Source organism: Melospiza melodia, chromosome 12 (assembly GCF_035770615.1).
Source record: "Melospiza melodia melodia isolate bMelMel2 chromosome 12, bMelMel2.pri, whole genome shotgun sequence".
NCBI classification, from domain to species: domain Eukaryota; kingdom Metazoa; phylum Chordata; class Aves; order Passeriformes; family Passerellidae; genus Melospiza; species Melospiza melodia.
The window spans coordinates 18,223,517-18,242,012 of record NC_086205.1 but is presented as its reverse complement, the minus strand read 5'-3'; the positions used below and the strand labels follow the sequence as shown (position 1 = coordinate 18,242,012).

At 43.5% G+C, this 18,496-nt stretch overlaps 1 protein-coding gene across 6 annotated transcripts in view; it reads left to right on the top strand.

Annotated features, from left to right (window-relative positions):
- The window catches only part of LPP (LIM domain containing preferred translocation partner in lipoma), a 331,785-nt gene that overhangs the window by 228,578 nt on the left and 84,711 nt on the right, over nt 1-18,496 (top strand). The gene's annotated exons all lie outside the window — the stretch shown is intronic.

Sequence of the window (18,496 nt, the reverse complement as noted above, 5' to 3'; positions counted from 1 at the left end):
TAGTCTCCACATCCAGCAGGTGTCTGATAAATTAGAATGGTGCTTAGCTGGCTGGATGCATTTGCAGGGCCTGTTTGTGGGACATGCTCTTGGTTTTGGCAGTGATGCTCTCGGTTTTATTAGTGGTGCTTTTAGTAGCCCCAGTTGAAATAGTCTCTGCAGCAGGCAAGGATCAGGAGGAAGTGTTTCCTTTCCAGGGGCAGCCAATATTATGAAAAAGAGCTGATGTTAGGTTGGGCTTGTTCATGCTTGCAGATCACCATTTGCTGCCTCATCTGTGGTATGTGGCTGTTTTATTGACCCTTACTGAGTTCAGCCTTGGTGAAAAGCATTAGAAGAAAATTTTGCCTAAGATCATAATGTTGTTCCCTGTGGACAGCTTCCCAGCAGAGGCTTCATGGTTCAGCAGAGCTGGAAGGGGTGCTGGCTTTTCCCCTGCTTCTCTTTTACAACAGAATGAAAATTCATGTCCGTAGTACTCCTGCCTCTGGGTGACATGAGGTGGAAGTGAAACTTCCTCAGCCTAGCCAGGTATGAGCCAGGCAGCTGCTAAGCAATTAAGCTAAATGTTGACACAGTCTCCATTCCTTTGACGGAAGAGTTTGAGAACGGCTGTGCAGGTGACGCAGAAACATTCCAGGAGTTGGTCTGTACTTGTTCCTATTGCTCATGAAATCCTTTGTGCTTTCTTTCTAAGTTAGCCTATTTAGACAAGCAGCAGCATTCATTCAGGCATCACCTAGCACTCCAAAAGAATCAAGTTCAGCTCTAGATCAGCTATAAGCCATCACAACTCCTCTTGTCAGGAAATCCTTCTAGCACACACGAATGCTGTGGGGAAAAATACAGCCACAATAAAGGAGGCACAACATGAACATGGAGATGGAGCAGTGTCCCAACAAACTGCAGTTTCCAGGCTGGGGAAAGCATTTCAAAATCCCACCAAGACCCACAGTATCCCTGTGCAAAGAAGTAAGTTCCCATGCAGTGAGGAGAAGCAATCAAATCCCCTCTCATTGGGAACCAACAGCACTTCTCTGTGTGTAACTATAGCAGTACATGTAGGCAAAACAGGATTATGGTTCTGCATTAGTTATCAGCTAATTAGCCCCTTATTTTTAGACAAGGCCCACTTTATAAAAATCAGGTGAAAGGATTTCCTGAATCTATTACTTTACCAAAGCTTTGTTAACACCTCACCACCTTTAATCTCTCACCATTCTTATTTATATTTAGTAATCTATCTGAATTAGAAGTGGTGTGACCCATTCTCTGCTGAGGCCAGACTGCCAGCTTATAGAAATTACTGAAACGAGGCGCCAAAGTAATGTAAGGACAAATGTCTCCCTGTACAGATTGGCATGAACACTGGAGGCAGCATTTGAGCGTAATATTGACTAATTATTTAACCATGAGTGGCAGCTTTGAACATTGTGTTCTTTTTGCTTCGCTTCCCACATTTACTGTGAATCCTAATTACGAAGGGAACAAGTATTCCTTCTCAGGTCGCTGGAAACACAGCAGCCAGCTTTGGGAGAGTGCATGGGATGCAAAGGGGAGGCAGCCGTGAACTGTGCATCAGCTAGTTCTCGTACTGGAGCTAGTACTATGTGCTAGCACTAGTACTCACTGAGCAGGGAGAGCAGGTGTTGGCAGGGATCTGGTCTGAAAATTCAAAAGCTGCTGAAAAGAGAAAAAATAGATTGTGGACTAAAAATGCATAATTGGAAATGAGCCGTTTAGATCATTAGCAACATGTTGGGGTTTTTTTCCTACTCCCATTTTAGAAAGCTTGGCTTTTTAATGATTGTTTCTGTGATGTTAACAAGAAGTGTCCCCAGTTGGATGCTTTTCAGTAGAGGTCATGTATATCAAGAGATCTGACCCCTAAAAGAGGAATGTAAGCTTCTGGCATTAACTTTGTGCGAAACATCTCTGCCACAGATGGAAACTTATCTGTATTTAAAGGAATATGCACGTACAGCAAACAGCTGGATTCCCTGAATGAGAAGAGACAACTGACAGTTGCTTGAGAAGGCAGATGGTTATCTTATTCTTTCCCTTGCTACTGTCTTTTGGTCTCCTGACCCATGAGGTGAAAAATAAGATTTCACCTCTCAAAGAACTGAGGCAATAAAGATAGCAGTAAGGTGGGAATGAATGTTTAGTGCTGCACTGAAATTTGTGACACCCTGAGCAATTAGACAAATATTTGATAATAAAATTGATCCTATTTATTCTGAAGTCCCTAGAGAAAAAGAACTGTCTCTTCAGGTGTGTTTGTGTACAGTCAGGTCAAGCTCATGACATGGACCTCAGTGGAGATTGTCCCCCATAGGCCCTCTGGAAAAACCTCTCTAAGTGCTGAGTTAGGCTTGATGTCTCGGCTTTTAATTGAAAACTATGCCAATGATATGGCCTTATGCCTTTCCTCTGTCCCTTGGGGAAAGCCTGTCTTCATTGTAGAATTTCTTGGGTTCAGAGAACATGGTTTTATCTCAGCCCAGAGATCAGCTGTGACTCTTGAGTGTGTGTGTCCTCTCTGGCTGTGTGCACATTGCTGGGCTCTCCAAGGACACCCGTCTGCCGCAGCTCGTTGTGCACCTGCCAGCTCAGCCTCTCTATGGCTTGATGGGTTTCTCTTCCATAAGCAAAAAGTCACCTGGAAGACTTTGCTTGGCTCTCAGGCTTATTTAGAGTTGTGGGAGACAGCTGGAAGACAGCAAGGGCTTCAGTGGTGGAATGAAGCATGCTGGATTGCTGTCCATGATCCAGCTCCCCTCAGCAAGCACACACCTCTGCTTTTGTGGCAGATTGGCACAGGAGTTGTGGCAAGCTGAGGACACCACTGGCTAAAAGATTACACTGCCTTGAGGTGCATTCTTGGAGGGGGAAGTCATGTGCAGTGTAAATGTATCCTCTTACTCTTTCATCTGGGGTCAGATGATGCCAGGCTATTGTATTAAATGCTCTCTTGCAGTATGTACTCTATGGATGACTTTGTGAATGCTACTTTTTTCCACAATAAATTAGTTGGAAATCCCCTACCACTAGACCAGAGTGTTAATACCAGTCACAACCCTTTGTTTCCATTAAGCTTGATTAAGTTAGCTATGGTTGCTATTTGCTGATTTTCCTCTGTGAGAAATCTAGTGCCTGTCTTTCCTGGAAGTGCCCAATAGATGATTTTAGCTACAGAGGTATGCCAAGACCAAGATGTCAAGGTTGGCCTTGACCATTTGTCTCTGTATTACTGGAAAATTTATTTGTGATGTAAAATGATTGCCAAAAGCCCATTAGATAACTTGATGTCCTCTGTTCCTCCCTATTTCCAAAGTCTGCTGCAGGGCTCTGATTCCAAATGCACTTTTAATAAACTTGCAATTGCATTGCTTGTTTTAATTTAAGGTACCATTTCTGCAAACACAGAGTTGTTCTTTCTTTTTGCACTTGATACTGAGTTGGTTGTGAATATTAAGGGACATTAGCAGAGCAAGTGCAGAGCAGTGCAAAATGTGACTGAGCACATGTGCTGTGCTGCAGTCTGCAGTGTTCTGTGTTGTACCAGTTTTTGATGAGATTTGAAAAATTACAAGTGAAAACACTCTTCCTTTGTTAGCCACTGTTATTAGAACCATATGGCTTGAACTGAAGAGTAAAGTGTGTCTGACATGTATCAACCTAGCATGTGTCTGCAGGTGAATATAGTTTTTGAAATGCAGATTAAAGGGGAAATGAAGGTGAGATAGTAGCATTCACGCAATTTCTCTAGGAGATGCTGGAACTATTTCTCATTTTTAAGGTATTTCTCCAAGGTCTCTGGAGGATGACACAGAGGTGCAAGGCAATTTCTTGATAGGAATGCTGACATACAGACATGCATTTGCATTCAGCTTTTTGTAGTCCCTCATAAAATGAGACTCATCCTTGTTTGTGGAGAGGTTGACACGTGATACATAGCATGACTCCATGGAAGTTATTTGCATATTGGTGTGCTGCTGGTGTGCTGCTGAGCAAAGTTCATGATGAGATCTTGACCATCCTTGCCTGGCTTGTCATGAGATAAGAGATCATGCTGTCACACTGAGTAAGAGGCTCTATTCTTAGGAAGAAACAGAAATCCTCCTATCTCAAAGCAGTCTAATTACAAATTACCTGGAGTGAAGAAGAAATTAGTCTTTTGACATAATATTTAGCATTTTATTGGTTTGCATTTCTTGGATTTTTTTTACTCCTTCATTATCAGGTGATGGTTCTTCTCAAAGATGCAGCCCCGCAATGGGTAGAAATTTCAGGTCTGGCCTGCCCTGGGGATCATGTGATTTTCCTTTTGTCCAAAGAGCGTTATGAGTACAAGCATTGTGATACCTCAGATTTGTGGTGTGCTGTTACTAGGAGAATGAAATGCTTCTTCCTCTGTCTCCAGAATCACATGTCTAATATGTCAAACACATACTTTATTTTATTTCTTCTTGGGATAAAGGAGTTTGTTAAGCAGTCTCTCAAAATCACTTCTAAATCTTTTCTCTCTTGTTATTTCTTAGTTACACAAGCTTGCTAGGTGTCTCATCTCTGCTGCTTTTACGTTTTAATTAAGTCCCTGTTGGTATTGAAGAACATTTGTCCAGGCCTGCAGCCTTGGTGTGTGAGTACAAATCTGGGGAACCAGCCACTGCTCTGCTGTCCCACTATCTCCTCATGCAGGCAGGGATTCCAGGCAGCATCCTGGATTAATTATATCCCACTTCCTACTGGCATATTTCACCCAGCTGCCATCACAGAAGAGCCTCATCGATCTAACAGCAGCCACCACTAGCCTAGCATCAATGAGTAGCTAAAAATAATGCAGGGTGGAAAAAAACACCTAACATCTAAATATAAATCTCTAATGCCTCAGTAGGGAGCATTGCATTTCCTAATCATTCAGTCAAATTGTTTAAAGATTGATTAATACTGGAAAGCCTTATGTTTCCACCTTGGTCACTGATCTCTCCTTCACCCAGCTCTTTTTTAAGAAGGCAGAAATGTCTTTTCCCTTCCCTCCCTTTTCTCTGGTAGCTCTTCCTTTGCTTGTGTGCCCTTTTCCATAAGCCCTGCTGGCCACTGGAGCAGTGGGAGCACCATGCAGTGCCCAGCCACATTTGCAGAACTGTGCTGGCTCCTGCAGCCACTCCCAAGGAGGAGCATGTTAGGGGAAGTGAAGGGGTCCAGGGGACACAGTGTGACGCTCAGGGCACCAGTCTTGCCATCTGCAAGCTGACACAGCTCCCACAAACTCAGCTTGTTGAGTTGTGCCACCTGGGCTTGCCACCCACCCTTAACTGTCGCACAGGTGGAATGAAGTAACACACAGACATGGAGAAAATGGAGAATGGAGTTTTTTCCCGACCCGTCAGCTGCCTGCCTTTGAAAATCAAAGGCTAGAGCGATTTCTTTCCTCGGGAACACATGCCAAGCAATCGTGCTCCATTGTTGCTGGCAGATTTGTTTTTGCACACTTCAGACAGGAAGAGCGGCACTCTCGGGGCGAAGATGCTGGCACAGTGCGAGCGAGATGGGAAGAGGGGAAAGAGACAGCGAGGAAATCTGCAGGGCTTTGCCACGTTCCCTAGCAACCCGCGCCCCCAGCACCGCTTCCAGTGGCTCGTCTTCATCAGCGCAGCTGCATTGCTGTGCGAGCCGCGCCGTGGTCTGGCTGCCGCTATTTTGGGTGTAAAACACCAAGCGTGTGATTGCAGCGCTGTCATGGGCATAAGGGCTTTGGATTGCTCTCTTGCCCAGATGGGAGCAATTCACAAGGAGCGCTGGGAAAGTGACTTTCTGTTCTTGCTTGAATGTTGTCTGGTACCAGCTAGTAAATACCGTCTTGTGGCATAAAGACTTTGCAATGAGTAGGTTAGATAGCTCCCCTACCATTTGTTTTCCCCAGAAGGTGGTATTGCAGGGAGAGCTGGCATCAGTGTTTCTGGAGTTACTTCTTTCCTTCAATCCACTGCGGACACACGTGGGTTTTTGCACAACAGACGTGTGGAGTATTTTGCAGTCTGGGGCACCTATGATGATTTTCTGAATGCTTTTTGCCTGCCATTTCCATGCTCCTGGCCAGACTCACTGCATCCTGTCTAGCTTCTGGGAGGTTTTAATAGAGATTCAGCACTGAGTGCCAGATGGGCATTCCTGAGGACTAGGACAAAAGAAGCCGGTTGTTTGTCTAACACAAATATTTACTGCCCATACAGTGGGTGCTCTGAATGTGCTGCCTCATGCACCTGGACTCAAAGCTGGAGATACAGCATTTTGGAGATGGTAAAAGCACAGCAGGGCCTGCTTAGGACCCAGCTTCTTTGTCTTACCATTGCTGAACAACCTTTCCTTGATTTAGTGTTTGGAGCAAAACCACCAAGTAACTTAACACTGCATATGAGCTTCCTTTCCTGTAAGCAGCTTCAGCCCTGAAGATGATCCATAGGGCTTTCAGCTGGCTTTGCTCAACTCCATTGCAGAATATGTCACAACTGCTATCACAATCACAGAAGCATAAACAGTGAAGCTGGAACAGACTTTAAGATCTGTCTGCTGCTCAGAGGATCAACTCTGCCTAAGCTATTCTTCACAAATATTTGTTTGTTCCTACTCTGAAAAGCCTCAGTGATGGAAATCACAGACTCTCCCCAGGCAATCCCTTCCAGCACTTTGCTGGCCTCACTTTCTCATCCTCTGTGTTGCAAACCCTCTAAAGTGTGTGAGTGATTTTCAGATGAGGGTCACGGGGAGGGGGCCTGAATCTCTTATTTAATAGTGTAAAACTAATGCAGAAGGGCAGAAAGAGAGCATGGAGGGAATACTTTGTATAGAGGGAAAGAAGAGGAAGGATTCTGTAAAGTGTTTGATGTTCTCAACTGTTTTTCTAGACATGCTGTTGAAATTTGCATGGCTCTTAGAAAAAGTGTAGATGAGGAAGGAGGTAGAGGAGGCATGCTTCCTCTGAAAATCCGCTAAAAGAGGGAGCCAGCTCCTCAAAAGGAGCCAGGAGAGAGGAGGCCCTGAAAAACATGTTAGCTTGAACTGGGAGTTGGTAACAGGAGCCCATAAAAGCCAGTCTGACACGTCCCCCACAGATGGGAACAGAGACTTTTAACTTAATTGTAAGTGAACCCTGGAATGTCACCTGCAAGGAAGCTGGCTTCAATCACCCATTTCCCCAGAGAGTGGGGTCTTTGTCTGCGGTGTTCACTCTTGGTCTGGTAGTCTGGAAGCAAGTTTTCTCCCTGTGTCATTTGTTCTGTGAGAGACAAATGCAGCTGAGGGCTCAGGGGGCTGCAGTTAGTCTGGTCTAGGTTTGGACAGCCTTGTTGACTCAAATAGTGCCTCTCAACCAGCCAATGTACACCTGATTACATTGCTCACCTTGGCATGTTGAGCTAGATTCTCCACTGCTGTGTAAATCAGTGAGTTCCCTGGAGCAACTCTGATTTGCACCATCTGAATGTCTAGCCCATCCTTTTCAAGTAAATTCAGCAAAATTTATATATATGTATATACACCTTTGTTTTTCCCCTTTTGTCAGTCAGTCTGCAAGCTTCTAAGTTGTTAAAATACAGGAGGCTGCTGCTGTTGTGGCTGAACAGCGCATGAAAATGGTTCATGGACAAAGTGAATGTATACATCATAATGGTACAGGCACAGTGTTGTGTCCAGCCACAGCTCTCAGCCTCCTCAGCTCTAATTGCAAATGCCACCACCTCTGCCGGTTCACTCCATTCTCCATGAAGTACTGCTCAACCAATTAGTGAGATAAGCCTGTCCCCAGCCCAGGATGGATGTGGACAGCCTTCTTAGCTGCATCTCTGTACATGAAGGAATGTTTTGACAACTAAACATGGATCTTGTTGAGCTGTCAGTTTGACTCACTCTCCCAAGTGTCTCATTTATTGAGCCATCAGGCTCTTCCTGACCTCCTCAGAGTCAGTCCCAGCCTCACACAAAAGATGGCACAGAAATACAGCTTGAACGTGGCCTTCTGAACAGGGGGAGTTTCTTAAAGCATTTGATGCCTTGAACAGTGTAGATCATTAGGTCTGTATGTCAGTACAGTGACTGTGCCCTCAGGATGACAGCAGCCTTAGAGGCTGCAGCTGGGGAAGTTATGTTCCCTTCCTTAGTGCACAGCCTGGTTTGGCTGCCAAGATCCTGGGGCTTTTTGAGAGGCTGATGGGAAAGCAGAGGATGAGGAAAAGTAGTAGAAAAGCTCTGAATCTGGGGAATCCCATACTCCCTTCTGTCTCCAGTGCCAAGCAGAATTCCTTCTCCTTGCCATTTATTCCATAGGTAGCACAATCCCCACAGCACAAGCCCCTGTGCATTTACCATCTTAAGCATCATGGCCATAGAAGTAATTTTCTGTTTGGCTGGAAAGCATGCCTGTGACAAATGTGGGATCACACACTACATGTGGCAGGGGAAGTAGAAAGAAGGATCATGTGACACTGAAACTCCAAATACAACTTCCAGGAAGGAATCAAAAGTGACACTGAGGGTGTAGTGCTCTGCCCTGGGTGTCTCTTGTCCCATCAAAAACACACACACACTCACACATACATGTGCGTGTCTGGAAGCATCTGACCAATCCTATAGACTGAAACTGCAGGGTTTTGTTGGCATTGGATAGTTCCTGTAGAAAGGAAATTATTCAGTAAAATCAGCTGACACTGATACCTCTCCTTTGGATCTTGCTTTCCTGCTTGTTCCCTGCTCTGAGGGTGCTATTACCCTTCCATTTCATATTGCTCCTTTGTACACTGGTCTTCCCTAAGCCAGTCTTCCTCTGGTGGGTGCATATCTCCATGTGCCCTCTCTGCATGGACTCTTGCCAGCTATGGAAGCTGGCAGGCTGTACTTTGTTCTCCATCCTCTCTGCCTCATTCCATCCTCCCCTTTGATGCTGGGCTCTGGCTCAAATCACTTACTGCATGCTGCCTTCTGAATGATTTTCCCCTCTTCCTACCAGCACTTCTCTCTTGCCTTTTTTATTGCTGAACTAAAGTAGTTTTGCCTTTTTAAATTGCTGTATTTGTGTTGCTAAATGCTAGTTTGCTCTTTCCCCTGCCTCCCTCCCCATGCTGCCAGAGCCCTCATTCGCCTCTCTGCTCCTGGGGCTCTTCCCCTCCAAGGGCTATCACCTGCCCTCTGCACAAGCAGGATTCATAGGATCCACAACAGGAGTAGAACAGCCAAATCACTCCTGTTCCAGCAGGTTGAAAGCAAAAGGTTGAAACCCTTTGAATATTGAATAGCCATGGTGAAACTTCCTGCAGCATTTTTTGATAGCACATAATCCCTGCTTCTTTGGCTCCCTGCCACGATTTGGCCACCAGTTGTGATGAGCTGGGTCTTCATCCTGCAGTGCTCTCTGAGGAAAAATCATTCCTCTCCTCTTGCTGCCCTTTTCTCAGCTCCCCTCCCATGTGATTATGGGAAATTCCTGAGCAGGTACAGTTTTTCAGGGGAGACTTGGAGCTTTTATTTGAGTAATACTTTACTGCCCTGGACTCTATTACAGGAGAATTATGACTTTGTTGAGAAATTTCTACTGCTGTGAGCCAAATGAGAGATCATTTTTGTAAGTACATTGGATGAAATAAATTATAATCTAGATGGCGGGCATTTACCCTGGCCTTTTTCCTCCAAGTGCAGTATAGAATTTGGCACTGCTTTGTTCTGAAAATATTATTTCTGATTATCTGAGGTAATTGATAGTGAAACATGTGCAAGTCTCTTCTAAAGCAGCAGTGCTTAGGCTATCAAGATGACACTCGCTTGAGGCTGCAGCCCTTCACTCTTTCCTCTTTCTTTTCTTGTGTATTACTCCCTCTGTTCCTGATGGCACTGTTTAATTTCACCACGTCTCTCCTTACTGCCAGTGTGTCCTGTCTTCTGCCTGATGTTGCTCAGCATCACAGTAGCACCTCAAGTGCAGCTAATGCCTTGTGGGTGCAGCTGCACTGGGAGCTGGCTGCGAAACCCTTCCCCAGACTCTCCTGTGAGCAAGCAGCGCCAGGTCTGTGCTAAACTGTCTGCTTCTGGTGGGGACCTCCATATAACAGAAGGTAAAGGGTTCTCTAAGTGTTTAATCACCAGTGATGACCAACTCCAGCCTGGTAATTTTGTGAAGAGGCTCTTCACAAAATCTATCTATCTATCTATCTCGGGCTGGAGATAGATAGGCCAGGGCTTGGTGGTGGCAGTGTGGTCTGCTCAACACTGATGGGCCGGGCGATTGCTCCTCATGAATTAAATAACGTGTTTGCAAATGGTACTTGACGTGATGTTAGATGACTGAGCTGAGATCCAGGTGACCTACAGATACCTGCAGAGGGCTCTTCATGAGGAGAATTAGTTGTTTTAAGTGCAGTAAAGCTTCAGGCTCTTAAAGGTCAATAAAGCAATTCAGCAACAAAACCATCCATAAAGATGGTATAAAATATAGAGGTGCTTTAATTGAAGTAGAGATGAGGTGAACTCTGATCTTTACTACTTACATATTGTCTTGAGCTGTGTCAGTATCCTTTAAATAATCTTCTCTACAGTCGTTCACCACAAGACCTGGAGGTGCAAGCAAATGAGGTCTTCCTCTGACTTTGATAAGTAGCAATCTTCTCATTATTATTTGCAAGTTCTCTTTTCTCTTGCATCGCTGGAAAAGATGTCACTTTGAAAATTTTTTGTCACCCTTGAAGCACACCTTGACTGAGAGGTGAGCACAATAAGATGGCCTGAACAGAATCCAGATGTCTCTTAAATTTCTGACTCCTTTTCCCTGACAGACTGAAAGTGAAATGAAGGGTCGTACTCAGTGCTTACACTCTCTGACATGTTTGGAGCTCCCTATCTTCTTTCCAAAGGAACTTGTGCCCATTTTGTTAAAAGGGGTTGGCACCCTCCAGTAACCTCTTCAAGAACCATGGCCTGTGCAAAGTTAAAGGAAAAACAGGAAAGCTCTTAGAATGAAAGCAGCTACACATTAGGAAAAGAGAACAGGTGATTCTGGATTGGTACACGAGTAAAATGGAGAAGTCTCCCAGTTGTGAAATAGGGAAGAAGCTTGTGAGTCCAGCAGGAATGTAATTTGCTTTTGCCACATTATTGTTTCCTCAGCTATTATTCTTATCACTTTTATTCATACAAGACGACTGAGGGCATGTTGGGAGACCAGTGTTTGTTTTGAAGATGTTATAATCTTAAAAGACAAAATCTAGACAGATGTGACTGAAAGGAGGCACAATCTTGGCTAGTAAAGGTAATTATTAATAGTCATGATTTGTACTCATTGAGCATCTTTCATTCAAGGATCTCAAAGCATTTTGTAATGAAGAGTTCATTGAGCCTCTCAAACTCTCTTGAGACAGCCAAGCATTATGAACACCATTTATAACAGCAGGGTGCAGGATCAGACTGGTTAAGAATATTTCTGAGGATAAAGCTCAGGAATCCTACCCTCCAATGCTATGGATGTTGAACCAAGCTCCCGCTCCAGTCTGAGAAGCCTTTTTTTTTTTTTACTGTAATTTATATATATAATCTTTTAATGTTAAGCAAAATATGTAGTCTTCATTTAAGTCATTGGTGTCCTGGGAAGTGTAATGGCCCATGTCACAGTTGACTAAAAGTGAGACTACAGATAGTGGGTTAAACACACTTGGTTAACCATTTGTTTGCTGTTACAGTTTTCACATGAAAAAACCTTATATTAAAACCTGTCTTGGTGATGGAAAGTGATATGATTTTAGGTTTCTTTGTGTATTAAAACAGAAACACAATTTGCATATTTTAAGTATCTTTTCTAGCCTATTCAGGCTTCTGGCAAGAAAGCTATATTTAAACTGTTAATACAGTATGAATGCAAGTTTCACATGCAAAATTAGTACCATTAAAATGGTGAGATTTATTTTTCTTTTGAAACAAGTGATGCCATGGCACTTCTGTTTTTGTTACCTGCTAAGGCCCCGTAGCTGGGGCCGCCTGTTTTTTCACTGGGTGCCAAAGCTGAACCACAGGGCAGGTGGTGCTGGTACTGAGCACCGGGTCCAGCCCCAGCTCTGGGGGTCAGTGGTGGTCAGGCAGTGCTGGGGAGCTCCTAGGGCACTGTGGGTGCCATGCCAGCCGTGTGTGTGAGCCCATCACACTGTGTCACCCCCCAGTGTCTGTGGAAATCGTTCAGCTCTGCCTTTCTGAAAGGTTGTGCAAGTGAAAAACTTAAAAAAAGGTCAAAACTCAGTTATTTCCTTAGATTTTAAGGGTGCTTCTGGAAGGGTAGGCTTTGGAGAGTAGGTGGTGCTGGAAGGGTAGGCTTTGGAGGGAAGGTGCTTCTGGAAGAGTAGGCTTTGGAGGGAAGGTGCTTCTGGAAGGGTAGGCTTTGGAGGGAAGGTAGTGCTAGAAGGATATGCTTTGGAGAGAAGGTGCTTCTGGAAGGGTAGGCTTTGGAGAGAAGGTGCTTCTGGAAGGGTAGGCTTTGGAGGGAAGGTGCTTCTGGAAGGGTAGGCTTTGGAGGGAAGGTGGTACTAGAAGGATACGCTTTGGAGTCATTTTATTGTGGCAGTGAATCATCTGAGTGACTTGAGTACTTTGTCAGGTCACGCATCTCTTTTCATCAGTATGAATATTGAAGCATTTCCATTTTTATTAGGTTTGCCTCTGTGCTTGTTCTATTAGATGGGAATATGGCTTGGTTGATGGTGAGCCCTTGGAGTGCCAATCACTGCCACTGGAGCCCCTCAAAGCTTGATATCTTTCAGTAGTGCCACCTGGCACAAAGGAGCCCTGTACAGATCTTGGGGCTCATCACCTGCCCAAGCAAGGAGTCCTGTATGCTCTGTGCACCCCAGGACCTATAGCCAAAATGTCAAAAAGTGAATTCAAACGCTTGTACAGCAGTGTGCTGTGCAGCTTGGGATCAAAGCAGTGGGACTGTTGTCTCATATGGAAGTTTATGGCTCCTACTCTGAAGTACAGATTTTAACCTGTTGATAGTAGTAAATATAATGCTTAATTAATTAGTGCTTTGAAGGCCATCCTGGAAGCCCCCAGTATTATGATGTGAAGAGGAGGGGAGTTGAGAGGCAGCCTGTAGGGTCTTTACTGCTGGTGATGATCCATGGGAGTAAGGGAATGCTTGACTCTGAGCCCAGAGAGATGTGGCAAGGCAAGCAGCTTGGAGCAGAATAAAGCCTTTGATCTTGAAACAAAGAGATGAGTAAGCACAGGACCTCTTGATACAATTTTATGGAGCAGACTGAGCTCTTCTAGCCAAAACCATAGGGCTAAAATGGTACATTCTCTTTATTTGCATATGGGTATAAAAACGGTGCCTCATTCTCACTCTCAGTAGTACCATCCAGCTGTTCCTTGAGTTCTTGGCTTTTTTTTTTAAATGCCTAAAATGTCTATTACCAAAATAAGTGGGGTTAATGGAAAAACACAAAACAAAACAGCCTGCTCCCCTTTTCATATGAGATAAGCCTTGACAAGTAAAGCATATTTGTGTAATGATAGGGCCAAGAGGCCCCAGGCAAGATCAGGCACTGCTGCATTTGTTTCTGTATATACATTGAAGCACCAATGGGACATTAAAATGTAGTATTTTATATGTGAAATATAGCTTAAATCTGCTGTTTCCTGAGATAACATGTAAAATATTTATTACTTGGAGAACCAGCCACTACTTTGTATTTCATAATGAGAAATGGTCAGTGTTGCTCCATAAAAATCTTGCACATCTGCTGTTAACTCTGAATATATAAACAGTCCATAGTGTCCAGCAGAAGCAAGGACTCGCCAGAATAGCAGTGGAAGGTGTCATTTAACACAGTCATGCTCAGTGCAGAAGCCAGAAGCAGATGGTGGTGTTTACAGAGAATCCCATTTTTATAATATCTAGAAAAAATAACCAGCCCTTCCAGATTCAAAACATTAGTGAGAATATGAAGAGTAGCAAGAAAAGCTACTTAGTCTGTTTACATATAATAGCATGAAACAATCCAAGGACAAAACAGTGATGTTCTTTTGTTACCATGCTTGATGGTTAATAAAAGGCTCTGTCTCTGTGTAGTCACTTATGTCGTAGAAGCTTGAACAGCTTCACAGCACTGATTAATTAAGACAGAAGTATTGCTGAACCCATTTTACAGCGTAATTAGGGTGCATGTATGGTGAGCCTGTTGAATTCAGTATTAGTACACAAAGACCAAGATTTTGGGTTCGTGACTGTAAGCTAAAAGCTCTGCTCTGGTGAGTCAAAATAGGCATCTGTATGAGCAGCCTGATTTTCAAAAGTCCAGGAAACGTCTCAATTCTATCATGATTTTGCATTCTGGCTCTACTGTCTTTTAAAATTATCAACAAGATACCTCCCCTTCTACCTGTCTGCATCCCAGTTTCACAGTGTTAAAAAAAAAAAAAGAGACAATTGTGCAAAATTGCTGGCTGTGGAGCTAAAACAGAGGAAAATACTTTTATTGTTATTATTACTCAAATTCTGTGTAGCTTAATGCCACAAGAGATCACTGAAACTAAGAGCTTAGCAGGATTAGGACGGGCAATGTGCATGGATAGTTAAGTGAGGATACAGTTGCAATAACGAAGTTTAAAAATAAAGAAAAATATCCTCTAGAGCTTTGAAGCAGTTACAAAACTGTCCTATTTCAAAGCCAGGCAGTGTTAAACAAATGAGGGCTCTGCTGGCAGAACTGCACGTTCTGGATTGCTGGTTTGCTGTGAGGGGCAGGGCAGGTAGGCAGCTAGGGAACCAGCGGCTTGTTCCACTCTGGCATGGCCCAGAAGAGCCCTCTCTCCTGGCAGCCCAACACTTGAAATTTTGGTCTTCTGGTGTGGGTTGGAGGGCACTGACTGTCAGTGGATATCTCCTCATGCAGGGCAGTTTCTTCAGAGGATCTTGATGAGTTATCCTCTGACCAGGAATAAGCCCAGGAATGTGCATGATGCAAGGATTCCAGGCAGAATCCTCTCTTCAGGAATCTTTATGTACTCTGGCAGCTGTAACCTTTCACTGGGAAAATAAATCAAGAATTAAAATATTTTTTTCTAATGCATCTCCTCAGTAAGAGTTGGCCTTAATTATAAACTGAATTACAGCTGTAGGCAGTCTTGATACTTCCTTGGGAGCACAACTCATGAGAGATGTGGCACTATGCTGGATTTCTTGCTCTGAAATTTTGTGATGGCTTTGGATAGTCAATAAATTCTTTAAAAATGTGGTCTTTGTCAAACCGTTGAACAAAAAATTATGCTGCAATACTATTTAACTGACTATTAGTTTTGGTGAGTGAAATGAAAGGACTAACTTCATGCAGTTGAAACAGGAGGAAAAAAGTGAAGAGAAAGTAGCTATCAGTGAAAGATGTTTCTGGCTGCTTTTCAATTCCAAATTCAGCTAATTCTACCTTCTGAAAAGAAGATAATTTCCACGTTTCTGTAACTGGGAACACGTAATTGAAGTTATTTTCTCCCAGAGAGAAGAAGCTTCTTCTACAATGTTTGCAAATGGACAAGAAAAATGACCACATACAGTGTATTCTGAATGATGGTGCATTCATCACAGCATCATCTTCAGATGACTTTGCAGATTCTGCACTGCAGTTTTTACCCATATGGGTAAATATTTATGTGGGGATGGGGAAGGTTCTTGTTGGCAAATGCACCACACTGACTGCAGAGCTCCCTTTTCTGGGCAGCCCTTACATCTGAGACAGGTCTGTAGTAGAAAACATGTGCCAGGGAAGCACTGAAGCAAGTATCAGTGTTGTGTACCAAAATAATTATGCAGTGATTCCACACGACTGCTTCTTTTGACCTGGCTTTTCAGGAACTGAACTTTAATAAGGAAGATGAGCCAGATGTTGTTGCAGCATTTTGATAGTGGCACAAGCAATTAGCTCACTTCCTTTGTAGCATGAATGCTACAAAGGCTTCTACATTCTTCTACAGGGCTTAACCCTGGAAGTGCTGGTGTTTTTCTTAACATCCCAACTAAGTATGCAGGACAGTGTTTATTTAGGAATGCTTTTGCATCTGCACATGCTATGCAATCCTCTTTTCTTCTTGAGCTTGCTCCTGCAATCTTCTCTTCTCTGAGGTTGCTTGGTGTTTGATCTCAGTAGCAAAGGAGGCACTCAGGTGCCTGTGCTTCCAAAGCACAGTTCCTCGTGCCAGCTTTTTTACTGGGCTCTTTTCCATTTTTGTGGATCAGTTTATCATCCCTGATGCTTCTGTGGTTACCCAGACAGAGTGGTGCTTTGGGTCTGCAAGTCAATGCAGTCCCTTTCTTTGAGCTGTGTCTAGCTAAGGATGTGGGTATTTGTGTGCACTGAGGTATGTGCATGGGGAAAAGAGAATGCATGAAGTTAGTTAACTGGTAGATCAGACAGCAAATTGAATTTCTAGACAGCCTTGATTATTGTACAGATCAGGAGAAAATAGAGGAAGTTTAATATAAACAACAACACCACAACTCTGTTTTGTAAGGCAAGCCAGAGTTATATTTTTACCCTGACATAACAAAGGAGGAGGAAGGAAACTGTTTTGCTGAAACAAGTATTTTATATTGGACTAAGGATACACTTTCCTCTCTATGTTTGTGTGTGTGCGTGTCCCAGCAAACAGCATGTTCATATTCATGAAATGCATTTTCCTGGAGGCACGTTGTCAGCATATGCCATGGGAGGAGGAAAAAGATGTGCCTAGCACTCCTTAAAGGCTGGTCAAAAAGGCATGGCATTTTAGTCAATATAAGTCCAAGTGTCTCATAACATTGTGGTTGGTATTTGTTATTTCTGCTGACATTGGGTACTGGATAGCAAATCTGCCTGGTTTGGAAAAGTGCAATGTAGATAAAATAGGAGAGCAGCCTATTTATTGTATGTATGAGGCAGTGTGGCCTCCAAAACCAGAGAGAGTCAGACAAAACTGAAAATCTGCAGATTTTGGTCTTTAATTTTAAAGGGCCTAATCCAAGCCCGTATGAATTAGTTATGGAGGGCTCCCCAGTTGGGAGTTACGGGAAGCCAGCATGGAAATGAGGGAGAGGCTTCACTGACCTCCTGCCAAAGCCTGCAGGTGCAGTGGCTTTGGGTTGCAGAATGTTCAGTGTAGATCTGCAACGGCAGGTAGAGTCCCAGTGAGTGAGGCTGGAAAATGTAGGGCTCCCAACAGCCAGGATGCAGGATTTGTCTTTGCCTTAGAGCCCATGTGTGATACTGAGCAAATGCTTCGGCTCCATGTATCTCACTGCCCTTTTCTGTGAACAGACTGTGGCTTGTGCCTTCTGTTTTTGTCCATGTCTATTACAGGGCCCAAGGGTAAAGGCGGTGTTTCAAATGATGTGTGGACAGAGCCCAGCAGAAGAGGCTGGTGATGACTAATGGGAAATACAGGGATGGGGACCATTATCAGCTTCAGACCATGCTGTCTTCTCCATGCAAAGTCTAGGAAAGGAGTCTCTGTTGATGGAATGGCAGAGGTCATTCTTTTCTGCATGGAAACTGAATGAAATAGGTGCAATACCTGGAATAGAACCTTTAGAAGCTTGGATTGATTTCTCAAGCTAATAAATCCTTGGCTGCACTTCTGTTAAAATATATGTTCAGGAAAGATTCGTGATTGGTTCTCAAGAACAAGAGAGCAAAGGGAAAAAAACAGGTTGTTCCAAGGTAAAATGTCTTACATTTGACAACTTTAATTGACTTACTAATAAACTTTTTTTAGGATTATGCTATATATTATTTCTAATAAAGTCGCTGTAGACTAGCCCTTCTAAAAAAGCCACAAAGCTCTGGCCAAGGGAGTCTGGGTGAAAGAAAAATGCATGGAAGTATATAGCTAATTCTCTTGAAGTGCAGTGCTTTAAAGCTGCAGTTCTCTGTTGAACATCACTGGCTCAATAAAGATTCATCATGTCAGACGTAGTCCCTAGAAGTGGTCAATGTATTGTTTCTGCAGTGATTTTACATTTTCTTGCCATCTAAGTAGTTATGGAGCATGGAAAAATGTTTCCTTGTTTCATATCAAAGGTCCAGTCCTTGATGTAGGCAGCAATTAATCAATAAAATCACTTGCTTTACTGAAATTATGTGTTTTATAAATAAATTAGTTTTCATATGCAAGTCTTTCAAGAAAGCAGTGCACACAAGGAGAGCTGGTGTCAGCATTTTTTAATCCTGAGATGACTGAGTTCCTCCTTATGGACACCAAACTTGGCTTCTTCTAAGAAACTTCGAGGCACAAGACTATTTCTGTGCTTCTCAAAATATGTCATACTTTTGGTGTTTTCCAGGGAGAAGACTCTCTTAGGCTGCAAATACTGTGTGCGGCTGTTAGCTTATGAAGGCCAAGAGATCTTGGGTTCTACACACATATTAAAACCTTTGTACCTCTAGTACTAAAAATCTGTGGACCAGCTCCTGATCTCACTAAAGTTTACAGCAGG